Source organism: Protopterus annectens, chromosome 9.part0, assembly GCF_019279795.1.
Source record: "Protopterus annectens isolate FY-2018-M chromosome 9.part0, PAN1.0, whole genome shotgun sequence".
Taxonomy (NCBI): Eukaryota; Metazoa; Chordata; order Ceratodontiformes; family Protopteridae; genus Protopterus; species Protopterus annectens.
The window spans coordinates 983,356,169-983,380,664 of record NC_056743.1 but is presented as its reverse complement, the minus strand read 5'-3'; the positions used below and the strand labels follow the sequence as shown (position 1 = coordinate 983,380,664).

General features: G+C 40.6%; 1 protein-coding gene across 1 annotated transcript in view; it reads left to right on the top strand.

Moving 5' to 3' along the window:
• The window catches only part of LOC122811714 (E3 ubiquitin-protein ligase DTX3L-like), a 269,974-nt gene that overhangs the window by 200,980 nt on the left and 44,498 nt on the right, over window positions 1-24,496 (top strand). The window lies entirely within an intron of this gene.

Genomic DNA, 24,496 nt, shown 5'->3' with positions numbered 1-24,496 from the left:
AGTAGTGGTCTGGTGGTGCAGTAGGGTTGGAGTAGATTCTGGAGGGATGGAACATTTAGGGGATGGTTTACTACTTTGGGGGCGAGTGAGAGTTGATACCACTGAAGAAGGTGAGGGAGTTCAAGCCAGCCCAGTTCAGCAAGTGAGAGACAGTGGTGACTACGGTAGGATGCCCCTGTGGCGAATTTGGCAATTTTGTTGTAGCAGGTCTCTAGCTTGTTTAGATCGCATTGCCTTAGGTTGGTGTATATTGGAGAGGCATAAGTTAGGGTGGAGATAAGGTACAAAATTTAAATAAAAATTTGTAGGGAGTGTGCGGTGCAGGGGTGCTTACCCCCCAGCAAAAAGAATTTTGATTTTTTTTTTTTGTTTGAGCTTTTGGAAACTCAAATATATGGTCCCAACCACATGAATTTCAAGTTTCTAAAAACTCAATAATGTAATATAAACCTGGCCTACCACCTATACAAGCTATATTATCTATATGAGCTGTAAGTTTCCTACTGGCAGTCATGGTGTCCTTGAAAATTAGATCTTTTGAGCCAACACAAATATAAACAGATCAACACTTCTTTACATTAAGACATTCTAAGGCCCTACTCACTTCCTGAATTTGCACCTGGCAAGCATAACACTATTTAATGTCCATTATCCTCTCTGCAAATGTAAATATCAGCTCCTCTAATAATTGAATCTCAAATTACTAGTATATTATTTCTAACCAGATCTGAGGAATCTTCTAATTCAGTAATGTCTGCCCTATCAGTTGTTGCAAAAGAAGGATCTTCATAACCATTAGTCTTATTAGCATCACTCTATTCACTGCTTATTTCATTCGCAAGCATACAGTTTTCATCTAGCTGTCTTTGTACATCCACAGTCTACACCATGTTTTTAACTTCAGTCTTTCTCCTCTTTTTCCTTATGGTAATGTTCTTTAATCCATCCAAGTTAAGTTTAGATTTTAGAGTTCTTTTTAATCTGCCCCTTGCCTCTTTTTTTCTACCTTCTCTGTTGGATAAATTATGTAATTTTCTGTAGACTGAATGGTTTTATGTTATCTTTCCTTGAAATATGTGTGCTGCATAACACATCAATGTTCTTTTTATTATATATTCTCTTTATATTACAGACATTACTCAATTTCTATTCTTCCTAGTCATTTGGTGTGAACGTCTCCCTTTCTTTCTTTTTTATTTTCATCTACATGCTCATAATCCTCAGAGTGCTGAATACTTGTATCCTGAATTTCAAAGCTGCCATGATAGGATCTTGCTCAATGTGGGTTGAGTAATCTTTTTTAGCAGAGGACACGTCCTTTCCTAAAAGTGTTCTATTTACACTTTCACCAACAACAACAGCAGCAAGCACAATAGAACAAAACACAAACCACCAGGCCAGGTATCCAAGGTTTATTCAAGTAAAATCTCTAGCACTTTGACAAGTAAAACAGTACATAAAAAACTGCACCATACATATATATATATATATATATATATATATATATATATATATATATATATATATATATATATATATATATATAGATAGATATACTAAATCACACCATCATTATTCAATTAACATTAATGAAATAATTTAAAAAAATCCATCTTATTAAATAGGAACCTTCCAGTTGCACTCTATATTCAGTTCATGAGGAATTAAAGTGCCATATTTCAGCATAAAAATTTAATCTTTAGACAAAAGTCTATCTTTTATATTCACATTACCATACTGACTAACATGTATTTGTGCTAACACCATGCCTTGCAACACCCCAATTTCACTACCATGATGCATTTTAATGTGCATTGCAACAGGGCTTTCAACCCAACCCCTTTTAATGACTCTTACGTGCTTGGAACTTTCATTATCAGTCCGAGTTGGCTGAATGGTATTATTCGCTTCCTGCGAGAACAATAAACCCTGCGAGGCGATATCCTGGCCTTCAGTAGATATAAACACAAACAGATCCATGGAACAGACCAGGTAAAGACAATGAACTAAATCCAAAAATGAGCCCCATATCCAAGCGCCAGCAGGGCAAGACCACCCATAATAATGCAGTCAAATGCACAGTCCAATGCACACTCACTAAAAAGTTGCCAAGACCGGTTAGTCACCATAAACACTTTATTAAAACGTAACCACAAGCACGTTCGTCTCTTTCAGTTCAGAGACTTTATCAAGATAAGGAACAGAACAGGAGGCACACAATATATAGACCCATCCCCAATTAACACTCTTTGCAAGGCTATCGATTCAATTAGCCCTACAGAAGCATTTTAAACCACCATCTAAAACATTCATTAAGAAACATTTTTGTCAAAACTAAAACAACAAGATATAAAAAGTGGATATATACATCAGTCAAAACCTGATGATATATGGTAATAAACACATACACACAAAATATATAACTAAAACTAGCACAACATAATGAAATCAGTGCTAAAAAAAACAAGTAATAAAATAAATTTAATAGATTCAAATCCACTAAAATAAAAACAATCACCTTTCCAGTACCCTTAACTTTAAAAATACAGGCTAGAAAAAACATGTAATTCAAACCTGGCCAGCAAATTGCATTCAATCTTAACTGCCATAATGCCTCCATTTTTTTCTAATTGCAGAGGCCATGGTCGTCCCCCCTGATCCCTCCTTAACATATCAATAATAACAAACTTGAATGAATGACCATCATATTCAGTGCAATGTCTAGCTAGAGCATTTGTTTTATTTCTCAGAGTACTGTCCCTCACATGTTCATAGATTCTATTCTTGAGTTTCCTTTCAGTTTTTCCTACAAAAAAGCAGGGACATTGCATACAGACTGCACAGTACACCACCCTCTCAGACTGACATGTAAACCTGTCCTTAAATCTAAGAAGCTGCCCATTAATGGTCACCATTGGACCATCCATAAAATATCCGCACTGGTTACAAACCCCACATTTTCTCATAGTACCTTTACCCGACTCACCCTTATAATTCTCAAGTACGTTTTTCAGACATCTGCCCTTCCTATAAAGAATAACTGGGGCATTACTAATACATTTCCTTACGTCATCACAGGAGGACAAGATGACCCAATTTTTAAATAAAATATCAGTGATCTGCTGACTGTCAGCACTAAAAGTGGCGACAAAGTCTGACCTAAAATTTCTATCAGTCCCTACATCTGATCTTCCACCACCAGTAACATAAGAAGTTACCCCCCGGAAGTTCAGTGCCTGAACTCATTGGTTCAAAATGGTCATAAATTACCTCGTCCCTGGATAGAATAGCTCTGAAATTACCCCTTTCCCTCTTAACAACCTCGATCATGACCTCATGGATTAAAGTGGAAGGATAACCTCTCGTCAAAAACATAGCCTTCAGCATATCACACTCATTCAAAAATGATTCAAAGAGCGACACCATATGTGCCTCTCTCACAAACTGCCCCTTGATAACTGCCTTTTTCTGTTTGAATGGGAGTGCAAAAAGCTGTTTGTGTAAGTTTCCTTTCTAAATATCTCAGCAATAAAGGACCAAGAAACAGTGTCCTTAATTAATCTCACGTCCAAACAGGGGATTTCATTTCTCCCTACCGTATGTGTGAACCTCAAAAAAGTGGTTGACTCATTAATATGTCAAAAAATCAGAAACAAGATCCAGGGGGCTGTCTCAAAAAATAAAGATAGCATCCAGCTAACGGACGTAGACCTTACAAAAAGGAAAAAACTGAGGCTCAAACAAAAACCTCTTTTCCCATTCAATCATCACCATAGTTGCAAAAATACCCCCACACTGTGAACCCATCGCCACCCCGTCAGTTTGCAGAAAGAACTAATTGTCGAATAAGATACAATTACTCTTTAACACAAGTTCAAACAACTGTTCATAAACATTAATCCTAAACTGGGGCACCCCTTTAGAAAGTAAGTAGTCACAAACCCACTCTAGTCCAATATCATGGGGTATCACCGTGTAGAGGTCGATCGTAATGAAAAACCCAGTTTCAATATAAGCAAGATTTTTAATCCTGTCCAGGAAGTCCCAGGAGTCCTTACACATATACTTCTTACTCCCCAACAATGATTTCAATTTGATGTCCAGAAATTTCGCTATCGGGTAAGTGATGGACCCCAGGCCATCCACAATTAGTCGCATAGGTGGATTCGAAAGGCTTTTATGAATTTTGGGCAAGCCAAAAATAGTAGGGGGTTTTGGGTGGGAAACTGACATATAATTGAACTAGTCTATCATAAGAGACCCCTCAATAAACATATCATCCAACTGGTCTCTAAATTTACGATGTACCCCATTTAGGTCATTTAAAGAAAATTTTCTGTAATGGACACTATTAAACATCTCCTTCATCCTTGTATTATAGTCTGCCATATCCATCCCGACCATCCCCCCACCCTTATCAGGCTTAATAATTCTAACATCCGCGTTGCTCCTAAGCTTCTTAAGGCTTTCTTCAGCCTCACTCAAATCTAAATAAGGTTTCTGCCTGGAAATATTTCTCATATGTATTTCACAGATCCTTTCAAAAATTTGCAAAGAGGGATGCAATGGAGGGTTAAATGTGGTTGATATATGTAAAGGATCACCTACAAATTCAACTGACTGAAAATAGAAATTCAAGTTGAGTTTCCTTACAAAATGTTTAAAATTCATTAGGGTGCTGAACAAACTAAAAATTATTAACCGGCACAAAAGTCAAGCCCCTAGCCAATAAGTCACAATCAGTCAGCTCTATAGAAAGTGATGAAAAATTAAATACATTAAAATCCCCAGTGGAGTTCGAAGAATTTTACAAGTGTTAGTAACCAAGACCTGATGACCAAATTCTACCGCTAAATTCCTCCCCTCTGACCTCCCATCATCTCCTGGGGTCTGCACCCACACCGACCCCTGTATACAGTCGTACTCACCTGAGGAAACTTCTCACTGTTGCAATGGTCCCTCAGCCTCTCTCCTACCTCCTCAGAGGGGGGAAAGTTCCTTTCCTCCAAAAAAGGGGGAGAAATGGTATCATTCTCACAAAAAACATTATTCACATTTGCAGAATTAACATTATCACAGTTGTTAAATCCCCTTCCCCAGCTCTGAGATTTAGGGGGTTCAGGGTAGGCCGTATCATTTCTATACTGCAACCTATCATGGTCAGTTTTTTTTATCTTCCTTTCCCTAATTATATCAATCTGATGTTCTATACCTTTGAACACTCTATTGTATTCAAACAAATTATTTAAATGTAAAGAATCATCCACAATCATTTTGTCCAAAGCAGTAGCTTCTTTTATAAGATCAGTGAGTAGTTGCTCATAGTGTTTGATAACTAACTCCATGTATTCCATCCCATGCTTATTAAAAATTCCAGTAATTCTTTATGCAACAAAGAGTTAGCCACCAAACCCGTCTGGTAACGCCACATGCATAAACCCTTAGGCACAATACCTAACATAACACACTCTTTGAAATATATTATCCAACTGTAATATTTTTGATTTTTAGTAATAAATAGCCCAATTTCTGTAAATTAGAATTATAGTCCGGGTGACTCACCACCTCTTCTTCTGTAGCATTCGAGTCTCTCTATAAACGTTCATCCTGTAGAAAATGAGAAACATTGGGGCAATTAGGTTGAACAAGTCTGGCCCCATTCACCCTTGTCTCAGCTCTGTTAGCTCGTTGCAGTCCTCCCTCATGCTCACTCAAGCCTGTGCTGAAATCATTATGAGAAACTGGTCTAAAAGGCAAATTCAATGATTCATCCCCCAACAGTCGTTGAATAGCCCCACTTCCAGCACTGTTAAGAGCTGAAACTTCCTGATTAGGTAGAGCTTCCTGCAAAAGATGTGCCTCCTGAGATGCAAGCAGATTGCTTGCAGAAATGAGTGACTGCTGTTGTGATTCAGTCCTGTCAAGTCCCTCTGAAATACGAGTTAGAAACAATAAAATACATTCATTATCAGTCCGAGTTGGCTGAATGGTATTACTTCCTGCGAGAACAATAAACCTGCAAGGCGATATCCTGGCCTTCAATACCCATAAACACAAACAGATTCATGGAACAGACCAGGTAAAGACAACAAACTAAATCCAAAAATGAGCCCCGAATCCAGGAGCCAGCAGGGCAAGACCACCCACAATAATGCAGTCCAATGCACAATCATTAGAAAGTTGCCAAGACCAGTTAGTCACCATAAACACTTTATTAAAACATAACCACAAGTGCTTTCATCTCTGTCAGTCTAGAGACTTTATCAAAGTAAGGAACAGAACAGGAGGCACATAATATATAGACCCATCCCCAATTAACATTCTTTGCAAGGCTATCAATTCAATTGGCCTTACATAAGCATTTTAAACCATCATCTAAAACATTCACTAAAAAACATTTTTGTCAAAACCAAAACAACAAGATATAGAAAGTGGATACATACATCAGTCAACCCCCTAATAAAGGCAAACCTGATGATATATGGTAATAAATACACACAAAAATATATATATATATAATTAAAACTAACACAGCATAATGAAAGCAGTTGCTAAAAAAAAAGTAATAAAATACATTTAATAGATTTAAATCCACTAAAATAAAAGTAATCATCTTTCCAGTGCCCTTAACTTTAAAGAACAGGCTCGAGAAAACATGTCCTTCAGACCTGGCCAGCAAGTTGCATTTAATCTTAACTGCCATAATGCCTCCATTTTTTCTAATTGCAGAGGCCATGGTCCCCCCTTTGGATCTCTCCTTAACATATCAATAATAACAAACTTGAATGAATGACCATCATAGTTAGTGCAATGTCTAGCTAGAGCATTTGTTTTATTTCTCAGTCTAATGTCCCTTACATGTTCATAGATTCTATTCCTATGTTTTCTCTCAGCTTTTCCTACATAACAGAAGGGACATTGCATACAGACTGCGCAGTACACCACCCTCTCAGACTGACATGTAAACCTGTCCTTAAATCTAAGAAGCTACCCATTAATGGTCACCATTGAACCATCCATAATATATCCGCACTGGTTACAAGCCCCACATTTTCTCATAGTACCTTTACCCGGCTCACTTTTATAATTCTCAAGTAAGTTTTTCAGACATCTGCCCTTCTTATAAACAATAACTGGGGCACTACTAATACATTTCTTCCTCATCACAGGAGGACAAGATGACCCAATTTTTAAATAAAATAACGATCTGCTGACTATCAGCACTAAAAGTAATGACAAAGGCTGACGTAAAATTTCTGTCAGTCCCTATATCTGATCTTCCCACCACCAACACAAGAAGTTACCCCCGGAAGTTCAGTGCCTGAACCCATTGGTTCAAAATGGTCATAAATGACCTCGTCCCTGAATAGAATGGCTCTGAAATTACCCCTTTCCCTCTTATTAACAACCTCCATCATGACCTCCTGGATTAAAGTGGGAGGATAACCTCTCCTCAAAAACATAGCCTTCAGGATATCACACTCATTCAAAAATGATTCAAAGAGCAACACCATATGTGCCGCTCTCACAAACTGCCCCTTGATAACTGCCTTTTTCTGTTTGAATGGGAGTGCAAAAAGCCGTTTGTGTAAGTTTCCTTTCTAAATATCTCAGCAATAAAGGACCAAGAAACAGTGTCCTTAATTAATCTCACATCCAAATAGGGGATTTAATTTCTCCGTACCATATATGTGAACCTCAGTAAAGTGGTCAACTCATTAATATAAGTCAAAAACTCAAACAAGATCCGGGGGGGCCATCCCAAAAAGTAAAGATAGCATCCAGCTAACGGACGTAGACCTTATAAAAGGGAAAAAACTGAGACTCAAACAAAAACCTCTTTTCCCATTCAATCATCACAATATTTATAATATATATATATATATATATATATATATATATATATATATATATATATATATATATATATATATATATATATATATATATATATATATATATATATATATATATAGATATATATATATATATATATATATATATATATACATATATATATAGATATATGAGTTCCACTCAGAAGATCGACTCAATGGAATGTCGAACTTCATATAGTCGAGACCACAGGATCGACTTTCTGAAATGTCAAACCTTTTGAATGGAGCTCACAGTGCAGTGGGAATTGGGGAATTTACCCTTTTTTCCCACTGTAGTGTGATCTTGGAGTTAGCATATATAATATGAAGGAGGCATGAACCCCCCCCCCCCCCGCAAAAATTTAGATTTTTGTTTTCCATCATTCAACTTTTTTGAAAGTTGATCATATGGTGTTAACCATATGAAGTTCAACTTTCCATTGAGTCAATCTTCTGAATTGGATCTCTCTCTCTCTCTCTCTCTCTCTCACAGAGCACATTTTCATTGGAGGCCCAGGTAGAAATTCTCCAGACACATGTCTTTGGAATGTGGGAGGAAACCAGTGCACCAGGAGGAAACCCATGTGAACAAAGGGAGGACATGCAGAATCCACATAGAAGGCACCCCCAGCTGGGAACTGAACCGGAAAACCTCTTGCTGTGAGGCGACAACGCTAACTGTTGGACCACATGGGTGTTATGATAATTATCTAATAGCTGTTTTATTGTCTATGTATGTTGACAATTTTATATTGACACAGAGTAATGTCATCAATTGGAATAGTCAACAGGCATTGCTAACACATTGAAAAAAAAGACATGAGAGCTTACTTGCCGATGAGTATGTGGGTGTAGGATGCAGCTGACATTGAGCATGTTGAGGTAGAACACATCTGTTTTCAAGCATTGCTAAGGAGTTTGAGGAAGCTAAATAATCCTCACTGATACATCTTGTGGATTTAGGCACCATTATACTTCTCTATTTAATGAGTGCAGTGTGACATTATCAACTGCAGAGAATCTATTGCTTGATTTTTTTCATATGCAGCTTTACATGAGGAAGAAGCATCAATTTCTAGGAGGTTGTATGTCCCACAGGGGGCAATACAGTGGTACAGTAATTAGCATTGTTGCTTTAGAGTATCTGGCTCTCCAGTATGGGTCTTAGCTGGGGTTCTATCTTTGTGGAGTCTGAATGTCCTTCTGTGTCCACACAGATTTCGGCTAAGTGCCCACATTTCCTCCCACATCCCAAATATGTGCTATAGGTGAAGTAGTGATCCTCAATACTGCCTTTAGGTGTGTACATGAGTGTGAATGTGTTAGTGCATGCATGTTGCATCTTGCAAAGGGTTATGTTGTGTTCGGGATAATTTTCTATGATTTGCACCCAGTGAGTGCCATGGTAGACTCTGGATGCCCTGCAACCATGCACTGGATTAAATGAGAGACTGGCGAATAAATGACTTAATATATGTTCCACTCAGACCACAGGTACTGCTTGCTGTTGTGAATGATAAAGGTATTACATTCACAAAATAAGTAGTCTCCTTTATCATGCTTCTATGTTATGAATATAGATGTATAACAGCAGACAAACAGAACAAAAGCCCAGAAATAGTGAATTACAGCTGGATCACAAATAAAAGTTCCAGCAGCCCCGATCATTTATTTAGAACAGCAATCAGGGAGTTGTATATCAGTAACTAGAGAACTGATATGTTTGAACTCATATTTACAATTGTCCAAGTATACAACACCCTGGTAATGAAGGATTGATATGTGCTGTTTACTGAAGTCTGCAAACACTAGTGTTAAGCATTTTGTACATATTCCTTTAGCGTTGTGGACAAAATGCAGAGATGCAATCTGGAAGTGGAATTTTGCTACTTGGAGGAACTGAAATCTCAAATATTTCCTGTTATAAGGTCTGATTGACATATGAAGAGAGACATGTCAAATATTGCCATAAATGAGTTTTGCTCTATGACTGATCGAGCAGTCTTTAGACTTATCCCTGAGTTTCCTTGCTATTATCAGCTGCTTCACACTTGAAAGTTCTAATGCTGGTCTCTATGTTTTCACTTTCCTGGAAACTAGAAAAATCTAGAATAGAAAAGTATTCCAGGTGGGTGGAGTGAAACCCATTGTACTGTCATCTTTTTTTTCATAAATGTAGTTGATGAGCTGCAGCAGTTAGCGTTGTCGCCTCACAGCAAGAGGTTCTCCGGTTCGATCCTCGGCTGGGATGCCTTCTGTGCGGAGTCTGCATGTCCTCCCTGTGGTCGCGTGGGTTTCCTCCGGGTGCTCCGGTTTCCTCCCACATCCCAAAGACATGCTGTTGGTGGATTGGACACTCTAAATTGTCCCTAGGCATGTGTGTGTGTGTGTGTGTGTGTGTGTGTGTGTGTGTGTGTGTGTGTGTGTGTGTGTGTGTGTGTGTGTGTGTCTGTGCACCTTCTGTGGAAGGTTGGGCACCGGGCTGGCAACTCGACACTGTAAAACTCCACTGCCAATCATGAGTGGACGGGTGATCCACTGTGGTGACTCCTGTCCGGGAAAAAGCTAGAAGAAGAAGAAGTTGATGAGCTGCTATCTGAGGGATACAGAACAAATGACAAAGCAGTTTGCAATTTCCGTGAAATAATCTTTTGAAACTATATGAAGAAATCGTTTAGCTACTGTAATGGTTTGTGAAGATGTGGAATTAAGTGGACACCTGCCTGCAAGAAGAATAACAGGAATCGAGCAATTATGTGATATAGATTGAGATCCCCTGGAATTTCTTTGATGCTGCTACTGATTATCCTTCCTTTGAGCATTAGCTGGGGAACAAGATGATTTCTGCTCCTGTCTCTAGTATCTTTATCTCACCGAATGCTGTTTGCTATGTAAGAGTGTCTTTTTACTTGTTTTTAATGTTCTTTTTGGGTAGCCCCCCACTTACCCATCTAACCAATCCCACTGACATTCTTACCAGTTCATCCTCTGCCCTGGGATGTTATAGTCACTTTTAGTGGGGGAAAGAATCAGGCAGTAATGGGCCATGTGTCTTTGCTATTTTATTTATTTATTTTTTTAGCTGCTTAAGTTCCCCTCCTCCCACCCATGTCTCAGCAATACTTTGCAGGATATGTTGTGTAGTAGTGTACCATGGGAACATAATTTTCTCATATAAGCAGACATCCTTTACTGTCCGTTCTAACTGCACCCCACCCCACCCCCACCCAGTCAGCATTTCCTGCTAGGTCTGGTTCTGAGATACACTGTAGAATCATGCAGTAAGACACCTTGAGTCATACACACCCACCCTGTTTCCCCCAAGTAAAAGTGACAGTGACTGCTCACCACTGCTCCCACTCCTTTGTTGTTTCCCTCCAACATTCAGTCCTTTACTAAAGCCCAGGTCATGTGGAACATATTCAGATGTCCATCCTTGAACTCCAAAGAACGATAAAAGGGCATCTTGTTAGCTGAAAAGTTTTTTGAGTTCTTACTGTGGATATAGCTTGTGAAAAAGCTATTTAACAACAGTTCTGATACTGGCCTTTTTTCTCCAAGTTTGTGAGCATTTCATTTGCTGGCTCATTAAGAACAGGCATGCCCAGAAGCTGACTTTATAGCCTCTGGGCATGCTTCAGTCCAAAGCCAAGCACAACACATGATAGCTGACCAAGTGGCTTTCACAGTATCATAAACGCACTTCAGCATGCACACTCTAATTTTGTCTGCTGTTAGTCATCTTTGCCATCTTCTTCATTTTCAATGCACTCTGAAAAAGATTGAATGTCTCCTGTAAATGGTTCTGTGTTGAGCTTTGAGGTGTGAACATATGTGATAAGTAATTTATAGTCCTAATAAGCACAACAGTGGCTGTAAAAAAAAAAAAACTCGTTTCCATACCTTTCTGCCAAAAGGTAAAAAGGAACAGTCTTTTTCCAAAAATGACTAGTATTTAGAGAAACTGTGGCAGTCAGCTTTCTTTTTATTAAACACATTTGGACTATCTGTAGATGCTTTCTACAGTCTATTTTCCCTTTTGTGTGTGTGTGGGGGGGGCTGAGTGTCAAGTGTGTGTGTGTGTGTGTGTGTGTGTGTGTGTGTGTGTGTGTGTGGGGGCTAAGTTTCATGATGTTCAGAATTTATTTCAGGCAAATCTTTGAAGGGGCAGAATAAAGTTAGTGACCCCTTTAGTTTCCTTGTAACTTTATCCATTTTTAATGCATCTTCCTTAAGGTGAAGAAGGATCCTCAAGGGGCCAGCCAAAAAAGACGAAATAATTATTTTCACAAATGTAATTTTCCTCATGGGGAGACCCAAATGATTGTGACGAAATATCATCTTACTCATTATGAGGGTTTACGTAGGAATCTGTCTACCTCATCTAAAATTCCTTAATTCTCCTTAATTTTGTGGCTATATTAAATTTTGCCTCAAAGAACTTAAATGAACATGAAAGCCTTTGGTGGATATGCATGTCTTTTCTGTGTTCATGTGAGTTTTCTTCAGATACTGCAGCTTTCTCCCACTTCCCAACAACGTGCTGCAGGCAGACTGGTTAATCTAAACTTCCCAAAAGCAGAAGAAAAGCCTAGCAGTGTGTATGTAATCCCATTCCTTAATTATAAATCCCATGAATAGTGGCAGCTGTTTATCAGGTTGCTATAGGAATTAAATGTGACTTTTAAGCATGGATGGATAGATTTACTGCAAGTAAATTTGTTGATTAACACAGTTGGAGAAGACACACCCACCAGATGTCATTAATGATGTGTGTAACGTTAGTCTTCTGACATTATGTAAAAATGACACTTATGGTAGGACCTTTCCACTGGAGATGCACTTGTGAATGGAAAACATAGATGACAGACTATCAATCTGGGACTACAAAGAACAGCTGATGCAGGTGCATACCAATGCTACGTCTGTGGAAGCTTCATGCTGCCTTATGTCAGTACTTGTGTTTTCAAAAGATCTTGACCTATGCAGAGTGACCAGCCAGCTTTGTAAAACATGGTTGAAACCATATAGCTTTGCTGGAATGCAAGCTCCAGATGATATGATTTACTGCTACAGTCTCCATTCCTTAAAGTAAAGACTCTCATAAAAAATTTTTGAAAGGCCAAATAGCAACAGGGATGTTTCTGGAGCAACCAGAGTTCGAAGTGGACATGCCTTAAAAAGAGTGGGTTTACTATAGCCATTCACAGAGTTTGACTGACAATCACGATGGTCTGTAGGACTGGAGTCTGGGTTTCCTCAGCCACCAGGGGGCAAATGAGATGAACATCTGCTTGTCGGCTTTGATCTTGATAACGATGCAAGGCAAAAGGGGAATGCATGTAAATAACACCCCTTCCATTTCAAGGTGAATGCATCCATTACTCATTCACTCATATCGTGAGAAAAACAGCAGAACTCTGTCAGGACCATGTTTTATTTTGCAGTAGCAATGACTACTTTTTAGTGGCAATACAACACAAAGGGTTAATCACAAGTTTGAAATTTGTGGCCTTGGGTCCAAGAGGAGTGTGCTAACTCGGGGGACTCCACCAAGACATTGGAGGCTTCTGGGATGTGAAATGCCATCAGAAAAATGCCAAAAAAAGAAGTTATGTACTCACTATAACGTTTTATCTCCATTGTTGTTCTTCATTTGTCTTCGGCCTGTGGGCATTGGCACCGACATTGGTGTCAAGTCGGCCATATCCAAGCTACAATGCTGAAACTGAGCTCCTCCCCTACCCATAATGCCCCTCTCCCTCACTACCTCAGATCGAGTTTGCCTGACAAGTCAGTTACTGACCCAAACCCCTAGAAACACAGTGACAGTGAACAACCTCTAAAAGAGGAGGTAGGAGAGAGAACATCAGACCTCCTCTGCCAGGCCAAACACTCATGGAAAGGGGGAAGGATGGAGGGAAGGTTGAAGACAAAAGAAGAACAATGTAGATGGAACGTTATGGTGAGTATATAACTTCTTTATCTGACATTATCTACATTTGATCTTCAGCCTGTGGGACATAGTCCCCAATTACTTGTGCCCTGGGTGGCCGTAAGGAAGGATGTTTCAGAGCATGTTGTAACAAGGAAGCTCTGCTCCTGGATGAAATATTCAATCTGCAATAGGATATGAAGGTGTGAGACCTAGCCCATGCAGCTACAGAGTATATCTCATCAACTGGTACCCTGGAAGAAAAGGGTGATCAAGTAGAAAAAGCCCTGGTGGAGTGTGCCTTCACTGTAGAAGAAATAGGAATACCATGCTTCTTATAAATAAAAGTGATACACTTCGCAATACAGTTGGCAATGGTTACTTTGGAAACAGGCAATACAAATCTGGACTTAGAATATGATACAAACAGTTGGTTGGACTTCCTGAAAGATTTGGTTCTGTCTAGATAGAAACGAAGCTGCCTATGTACATCAAGAATGTGTAACTGATACTCCCCTTTATTTAGAAACTCTTGGAAGAACACAGGAAGATAAATGACCTGATTAATATTCTTCTCTGAGGTGACCTTGGGCAAGAAGGAAGGGCTTGGCCTAAGAGAAACACGATCTTTGTGAAAAATAAGGTACAGGGGTTGAATGCAAAATACTTGTAACTCAGAAACCTGCTTAAATGAAGTAAGGGCTATCAAAAGAGCTGTTTTCCATGACAAAAACTGTAGATCCACTCTTGCAGAGGGTTCAAAAGGAGATGTCACCAGAGCTCGAAGTACAAAGGTTAGGTCCCAATGAGGGGCAAGGTCCTTCACTGGAGGCTGTAAAAGAAATGTTCCCTTCAAGAAGGCCTTACACAACCTAGAAGTGGCCAGAGAAGAATCCTTTAGTCTGACATGATAATGGGATATGGCAGCTAGTTGGACCTTAACTGTAGAAAAACTGGCACCTTAGTTGAAGATAGAAGCTAGAAAGTCTAAAACTGACGGAATAGAGGCAGTAAAGGGAGCCACTGAATTTTGGGATGCCCAAATGGAACATTTCTTCCATTTACTAGCATAGATCTTCATGGTAGACGACTTGTGAGCGGAAAGCAATATGTGTTTCATGGGAGATGAAAGCCCAGGAAATCTAGCCACACTGGAAATGAAGAAGCCAAGCTGTGAGCTCCCGGCTTTCCAGATTGGAATGATAATCGCCTTCTGGATTGGAAATCAGATCTGGACATAAATCCAGAATCCAAGGAGGACAGACAATGTGAGACCAAAGGAGATGAAAACAAACCTGATGAGGCCATAAGGGGGCAATGACGATCACGCGCAGGGTTGCCAGATTTCCAGCACCCCAGGTAGGGACAAAAAAGAAGAAGGTCTCTCACGGCAAGTGAAGACCAAAAAAAAAAATAAATAAAAAAAATAAAAAGAAAGAGCTTTTGCCAAAATGGTGCCATACTTCTGGAATGACATTCCAGAGGACGTAGAGAACTGTGCCAATCTAAGATCATTCAAGAAGAAGCATCTCAAGTCAAATGTTGCAGAGTCAAACACGTGCATGCTTCAGGAACAAAAGATAACTTGCACCTGTGCCACAGGAACTTCTGTTAGCACTATACGTGTCTAAACTATTCTCCTTTTGCCATAGCATATCAAACAACCACTGACTGCTACTAATATTGTAATCACTGCTTCTCATTTAGTATCAGTTTATGCTCCTTAGTTTTTATTTATACGTTTGTGTGTTTGGGGGGGTAGTATTACATTGCCACATAATTACTTAAATATAGTATGTCTTTGTTATCTAATGTGCTTCTTTAGAGTTTATGTGCTTGTTAGTACTGATGCTTGTATATCGTGATTGTTTTACTGCTGCGAGAAGCTGCAAGATGAATCTCTTGGCCATGGTACTGTTCTTGGCTGTATAAATGCTGTATAAATATTGTGTAACTGTTTTGTGGGGCAATGCTATGCACAGAAAACTGGCTCAGGGCCCTCCTTTATGAATGTTATTTGATGGCTGCATTTATTACTGTCTAATTATATTGCATGCCAATATGTGCAATCATTAAAATAAAAATGGCTAAATTTAAGAACCTCATACTTCTGACAGAGCCACATCTGTTAAATGGCATTCCATTAATTATGTTTTAAAAATACACAATGTATAATTTTAGTATGATGTTGTATCTGCAATTAAGACATTCTGTGGGAATTTAAACTTTTCTGTGGCTGTTTCTTTTTCCTGCTTTGAAATAAATAATGTGGACTGTGTTAATTTACCTTCTAAATACATTTATAAGAACCAAAACTAATCAGGCACATAAAATCATTTAAATAATTATAAAACAATGTAATTATGTTGCTTTGTAAAAATATGCATAATAAAGTAAATTCAGAATTAACCTATATTATTAATGAAATGTAAAACAGGAGTTCATGTAGAGGGCAATGTCAATGACATACTAGCATGCATATTTTTTACGACATCTATTTATAACAAGACTAAATATAATAGTAATATAAAATTGTAATACACATAACTGCATTTTGTTTATAACATGGGGCAGAAATATTAAAACTTATCTAGGGATTCAGACATCAAATAAACAGGAGACTTTAAATGTAAAATATCATAGCAACAAGTAATACATTAAAATGGATTATGTTTTCTGTGTTACACAGTACATAAAACTGCTAAGAAAAGTAAGCTTTCAAAAAGATAATGCTGTCAGAGTTAAATATGATACACAACCACCTGTACATACAGTAACCTTAAACTTCAGTTTTAAAAAGAATGAGACTATTGTCATACATTTTATACCATTTGTTAATTTATGGAAATGTCTGTCATAATTACTGATCCAGCTGATCTGGCAAAAGGAGAATTAGTGGTTCCCATTTTCTTATGAAAATATTATTTTTAAATTTGAGTATACTAAACTAATTAATGACTGACTTCTAACATAAATCTATTTTACTGTACATAGATGCACAGATGAAAGACCCTTAGCCCTATATCTTTATTGATAAAACTTTTCATCTGCTTTTACACAACTGTTCCTTGATAAACTTCCTTACCAGCCCTTGATCAGTTGGCTCTGCACTAAACACGGAGCTTCTCGTGTTTAATGCATTGCAGTTCCGCATTCAACACAAGTAGCTCCGTGTTTAGCGATTTTTGATTGGCCCGTATACCGGCATATGGACCAATCAAAAATCGCTAAACACGGAGCTTCTCGTGTTTAATGCGGAACACAAGAAGCTCCATGTTTAGCAATTTTTGATTGGCCCGTATGCCAGGTATACGGGACAATCAAAAAACAAACAAAGCGGAGGCTGGCCAGGATTTAAACCGGCAGGGCGGGACTCGGGATCAGGCTGCTGATCTTGGGACAGTCCCGCCCAAATAGGGACGTCTGGCAACCCTGATCACGCGGCACCTCGACCTCTGATCCTTCTGAATGAATTTTGGCATAATAGGAAAAGGGGGGTACGCATACAGCAGATCTGGGGGACAAGCATGAACTACAGTGTCTCTGGGAATCCCCCCGGGGGGAATCCGGGTGAAAAACTCACTGCACTTGGTGTTGGAAGGTGAGGCAAAGAGATTGCAGCTCTGTTGACACCATTTCTGGAAGATCATGTCCACCACCGATGTTTCAAAGGCCACTCGTGAGGAGACAAAATGGTCCTGCTGAGTTTGTCCGCTAGGATGTTGGAACTCTCCAAAATGTGCATTGCAATAAGAAGGTGGCCTGAGGAAATCGCCCATTCCCACAGTCTCATGGCCTCTCAACAGAGGGGGTAAGATCTGGTTCCTCCCTGTTTGTTGGTATACCAGACCACAGCCATGTTGTCTGTCTGTATTGCAATCATTCCTCATGGGAAAAATGAATGCAGTGCCTGCAGTGCCAGAAGCACTGCCCTCATCTCCAGAATGTTGATGTGTAGATTGGTGACCACGTCCCTTGAATAGTCCATCCCAGCCAATGCCCCCCCACCTGTGCTGGGAGGTGGCCATGGTGACTGTGGCCACAGGAGCGGCAGCCATGAAAGATCGGCCTTTTGCTAAATTCTGAGTGTTCAACCACCATAGTAGGGTCAACCTGCAGGTTTTGGACAGCCAAATGGGATGTGATAGGGGCTGGTTCAGGAGTGAACACTGAACTGAGAGGGTCCATTGGAGAACTCTCATGTGTAGTCTTGCCGAGGGTAAAATCATGATGGTTGCTGCCACAGATCCCAGAGCTTGAAGGATTTGAGCTGCTGACATCAAAGGCATGTCCAGAAGAACACACACCTGCCCCTGAACAGACTGAACCCTGTTGCTGGTGAGAAAGACCTTGCACATAGACATATTCAACAGTGCTCCGATAAAGTCCAAAGAACAGAGAGGCTCCAATTTCTATTTTGGAAAATGTATCGTGATGCCCAAGGTTGAAGCTAACTGCAGGAACTGGTCCCTGGCCTGAAGAAGCTGACATTTGGTGGTTGCAGCTAGAAGCCAGTCATCCAGGTAGGGGAAAACCCATATCCCCTACAGCCTGAGATAAGCTGCAAGTACTGCCACGACTTTGGTGAACATCCTGATGGCTGTGGTTAGGCCAAATGGGAGTACCCTGAACTGATAATGCCTGGCTCCTGATTGGAAGCATAAGAACCTCTGTGATGTTTATCCATCTTTATGTGATAGCAAGCATCCTGGAGGTCCATTGAGTCCATCCAGTAGTCCTTCAGAAGGTAGGGAAGGATAGCTTGAATTGTAACCATCCAGAACTTTGTCAACACTTCAGGGCTGTTGGAAGGGCCTATCTGAGCGAGAGTCTAGAGACCCTTGCCACTCAAAGCCCTCCTACCATTAGGGTGGGGTCTGAAAGAATCCGTCCCCGATCTGCTTCTAGGGGAAGACTCTGCCAGTGCGTCTTGATAGAAAGCCCTGGACTTCCAAAACCACAACTTTGTATTGTCTCTTTGATACCTGGAGTAGGAATGCTGAGGAGTAGAAAAGCAGATTCCGATGACGGACAGGGTCTTACCGTTCTTCTCTCACTGGGCTAAAGTATCCTTCACCGATGGACCAAACAGGGAAGATCCATTATAGGGGGCATTTGTAAAGAACGCCTTGAAGGGTTCAGAGAAGTCGAAGAGCCGCATCCAGGCATGATGCCTAGTAGCAATGCCTGAACCAGCTGCTCTAGATATGCCTTCCGTGGCATAGGAGGGAAGCCTCATAGAGGTGTTAGAAATGGCTCTAAGAGTAGCCAGTTTGTCAACACAGACTCCAGGCTAGACACAGAAAGCTCCTTGATGAGTGATCTCTGCCATCTAGTGATGTACGCCATGTAAGCACTCTCAGAGAGAAGGTCGTTGACATAAAAACACATTTCCCCAGTCTGTCTATCCCTCTGGACTCCCTGTCAGGTGGCTGGACAGAGGAGCTCTCCTGGGCCAGCTTCTTTTTAGTGGCAGCTGCAACCACCAAGGCATCAACAGGGATGCTCTTCTGCCAAAGAGCCTTATCTGGTGGGGGGCTAAGGACCTTGTCAGGCCCCCACGTCTGGTTCTTTTCACTCCCTGTGGGCAATGAGGTCAACTAAGGGGTCCGCAGGCAGGGTCACCCAGGAAGTAAATGGGCCTGCACCAAATGCCTCCAGAAACACTGACTAATCCGAATTGGGCTTTAGGGCCAACCATACACCCTTATGAAGCAGAATTTCCATGATGTCTCCAAAGGAGAGATCATCTGATGGAGATTGGGGGGAGCACTCACCTTCCTCCCAGTCAGTGTATTCGGTGATCAACTCCAGAGTGGAGTCAAAATGCCTCCTCTTGCACAGGTTCTTCCAGTTGACTTCCTTGGAGGGAGATTCTGGGGAGGAACAGGAAGCCTGAGGCTCCGAAGAGAGAGAAGTCTAGACAGTCGGGGCAGGCTGTCATTGAAGTGGAGGACTGGAGACGTCGGGTCCAGAGTCCAGCTGGAGCTGAAGAGGATCTGGATGGGGAGGCACTAAGGATCTCGACACCGAAGTCGAGAGGAGTCTCTCCACCACGTTGAAAGCCAATGGAGAATGGGATCCTGGCACCACAAGCACCTGCACCGAGGTGCTGGGCATTGGTGGAGCCGAAACCCCAGACCCCATCCATGCCAACAGGGGAGTTAGTGCTGAGCTGCTCAGCGCTTGAAGCTCAGAGGGGAAGGGAAGACACTGAAAATCTTGATGCCACCTCCAAACCCTCAGAATCGGCACCGAGCGGACTCTGACTCTGAGAGCCCTCCAGCACCAAATAGAAGGGGGCCAAGGTACTCAAGGCCATGTTTGGCATCAAAGAAACCAAAAACATCAATGCCGGCCCCTCGACACTGGCAACTCTGACATGCAAAGGTCCCAAAGCCCTGGGGCTCAGAAAAGGAGGACACCCAGAAAGGGAAAGGGACCCAGAAAGGGAAAGGGAAGGACCCCCCTTCTCCTGGTGGGGAGGGGGTGGGAAGGACCCCCAGTTGGATCTGATCCTGCAGGAACTGTCTCATCAGGCAGTCCATGTCTCTCAGATAAGCTATGGGACAACTTTGCAGAGGAAACCATGGATGCAGGCCAGGAGTGATGCCTGGGTGAGGCTGAATCCGGGGGCTCGGGAGAGAACCTAGGCTGAGGGAAAGAACCTAGGCCGAACCTTGGGAGAAGGTTCACTGGCAGCAGGGTGAGATTCTGCAAGTGTCTGCTTCTCCAGGGGCCTGTGGTTGCTTTTGGATTTCTCTTTCTCTCTTTCAGCTTTCTTGTCTACATCCTTGCTTTTAGCCTCAGGCAACTTATCAGGAGGTTGAGTCCCTGCACCCATACCAGAAGAACTGGGTAACAAACCCATAAGAATCAGCTTGTTGTTGCTGTCTGCAAGGGTACGGGAAGAAAACCCCACACAAATAGAGCATCCCAAGTCTAAGTGAGGGACACCTAAACAAACCACACATAATGACTGACCCTCCAAGGCTGGGAGTTTACACCCACACCCAGTGCATTTTTTAAAACCAGCACCTTTCTCTGACTTGTCCGATTTATCAGCCATGGCAGAAAGACAGAAAAGGGAACCTGACCAGAGAGATGACAAGCAATGAAAATTGCTATCTACTTAAGAACGTGAAGGGTAGAAAAAAGTTTCTAAAGATGGTACCTGACTACAAAGATTCTCACAAATAGCCAAAAACTCACAACAAAGATAGAGCTCAGATGACCCGCTTGTAGCTGGAATGGTGGCAAATGAGATCTGGGGTAGTGAGGGAGAGAGGGGCATTATGGGTAGGGGAGGAGCTCAGTTTCGGCATCGTAGCTTGGATGTGGCCGGCTCGGCAGTGATGACAGTGCCTATACCCACAGGTTGAAGATCAAATGAAGACAACAATGTCAGATCTAATGGTACAAAATCTTATATGTTAATGGCTTACTCCTTGTTCAGGGAATATAACCAAGTCCTCCCTAGCTTATTCAGATTTCAGACTACTGCTAGGTTACTTATGAGAACCCAAATACGCTTCCTTTTCTTTTGATGAAGAATCCAAAAGTCATGATATGATTGCTGAATGCAGAGGAAAGATGTCCCCATCCAAGTTGTCACCGGATAACTGCTATGCTAAGGAATATCAGTTTGGATCCAAGATGAAAAGCATGTTTAACAGAAAGTTTCAAGCAAAACAATCACACAGAAACATACAGAGAAGACTGTAGTTATGGTCAGTGCCATAAGTTCTAAACTCTGCAGAAGGGGAAGGGACTGGACACACCCAAGAATGGATATTCCACCACAAGGAAATCCTAGAGGTGAGATCCCTGATCTTCGGGTTTCTCTCTAGAAAGGCTGGGCACTCCTGGCCTCCACTGAAAATGATAAAATTATCCAGTCAGATCTTCACGGTAAACAAATGTCATTAAGTAAATAAATGACTGAGATCTAAGCACCCAGATAAAGGGTGTAGTTTGGAAAAACATTTTTTTTCTTTTGATGCATATGCCCAGGTGTTGCAGCCATAGAAGGACATATCAAAGCTATTCCACAAGACAGGACAAAGAAGATCCCACCAAAAATAATTGTTCAACAAGGGGACAACATGAAGACCCTGGCACAGTAAGATATCCATATTCATACACTTGGTAAAACCTATTGCACCAGAGTAAAGAACTAAATTAAAAAAAAAAAAAAAAAAACAGCTGAGTTCACAGGTCCCAGGATAAAAAAATGCCTGATCCTGGTGTACGCACTGGTTAGCATGACAAGAAAAATGGCAGCCTACAATCCTCGAGACAAGGAAACATTCCTACAACAGGGTTAGGCTAGGCTAGGCTCAGGGGAGGATTGCCCCTCTGTTGTGGAAGAAAGTAGTAGTCCACAAAAATCACAAAAACTGATAGGCCAAAAGAGAGCAATAAAGATGACAGAGCAGACTATTGAGGATAGGGAAGAAATTATGTATTGTTAGTTTTATGCAAAAAGCCTAAAATTTCCAGACAAAAGGTATTCAGAAAGATTAAGAGAAATTAGAGAAAATAAAACTAGTTGCAGAAGAAAAACTGTGAAAAGTTTATTTGGATTATTTAATTTTCCGTTTCTTGGTTTCAATAGCTTGCAGTTTTAAACAGCAAGCTATCAAATACACAAAGGAAGTGAATGCACCCATGCTTTTCAATCTGGATGAACTTTTATTAACACTTGAAAAACTTTCTGGATTAACACGTCTGTTTTGTTTCAAATTACAGTGTTCCAGCTTCACATACACACAGACAACATCAGTAAGTTTTTTTGTTTGTTTTCAGAAATGTACCTGTTGTCTAGGGGTAGCCAAGACTCTTCAGTATTTTTTTTTAATATTTTTTTTCCCTCGTTATTCACCACAACCACCAAGTCAAGCCTTCTTCCTCGAGAAAGGCTCACTCATTCACCTCTAACTTCTGTACTTTATGAAACTTGAAGGCAGAGGCAAGAGCCAAGGGGGTTATGGCCATCTTTCTGTGGGTGTTGAGTTTTTTTTTTTTATACTTTTACTCTTTTCCCATGCTTGTTGGCAGACATGGTGCAGTATCTTCTGTGTCAGTGCTCAGTGTGGGTGTATGTTTATGTGCACCTTGTTGCTTAGTCAGAGATAAACAATTCTTTGGGGGTACACATTTCTGAATCCCTGTAAAGATGTGATTCCAGGCCTTCACTCAAGTTGTAATTCTGCATCTGGGCTGTCCTCCAGGATAACCATGTCAGCATTTGGCCACTCCATCACATCCTTACCAGTCTGGCTGCTGCAACACCTAGGCCACTAATCAAACTTGTGTTGGGTAGTGTGCATTGAGGACTGTATTACTCTGTGCCCACAGAATCAGCTACCTGGAAGCATTACTGTTATTAACTGACTTCTTCACAATTATTTGATATGAAAGAGGAAATTAAGAGTATCAAACCCAGGGCTATAGGATGAAGCTTATTAGAAGTTCAAAGTTTTGTGATTTACTACTAAATAAGAAATGACTGATAATGTTATTTGTTATTATTTTTGCATTTCATGCCCGTCCCACCTGACTTTCTTGCCACCTCAGACTTTTTCTCCCATTCTAGTTAAGCTACTTGCCCACTGCCCCCACCCTATCACCACCACCACTACAGGCCGCTCAGTCCCTTGTGGCTACAGGTTTCAGTGGATTTTAGTTCTACTCCCTGGGAGGAAGAATAATGGTGTGAGAGCTCCATTTTTGCCAGCTCATTATTCACAGGTGGCTCTCGGTCCCCTATTCATGCATATGGTGACTGCAAATAATAATAGGGTCCTCAAAGAACATTGAAGGTGGGAGTGCTTGCATATACTCCAGCTTTCCAGTTTCTACCACCCATGTATTTGTGTCATAAAACACGTGTAAGGTGAATAACATACTGCTGTATGATACCTAATCACACACTTGTGAATAAAATTTTTTCATAACAGATTGGTAGACAACATCCTAACCCTCCAAATGAGGTCTGACTAACATCATTTGCAATTGTGCCCTCCTCCACAATATAGAATGTCTCCAAGTGCTCGGGTCGTCCTCTGCTGATCCACCACAAATAAACATAAGCTACTTGGTAGGTCATCAGGTTAATCAGCAAAATATCTACCTTTATGCTAGAAGGGAATATTAATTTTTGCTTCCAAACATTAACTTAAATTTCAAGGAATCCAAAGCCAGTAATACAATCAACTGTCATTAAATTTGCTCATACCTACTTTACCCTACTCAGAGTTGGGGGAGAAACAGAATCTAATCCTGGATTAGATGCCAGTATACTGCAAGATACACATGCGTATATATATATATATATATATATATATATATATATATAACGTCTGGATTGCCAGTCTACCAGAGGTATATATTTGGGATGTGGAGACAAAAGCAAATCATGCAGAGAAAACACACATACGTATAGGGAAAACATGTACAGTGCACAAAGAACCAAACTGGAAAACCAAGCGTTGTCAGATAATCAACGTAGAGAGTTTAACTGAAGACTAAAGGATGTTTATATACTTGTTAAATATAAAATATTGCTGGCTCAACAACACTGATTTGTGCAACTCATCTATTAATGTCACTTGATAAAAGGGATGTCCCACTGAAATCAGAGCACACAGTCCCAAGTAACTATAGTCAAGATTCAGTGTCA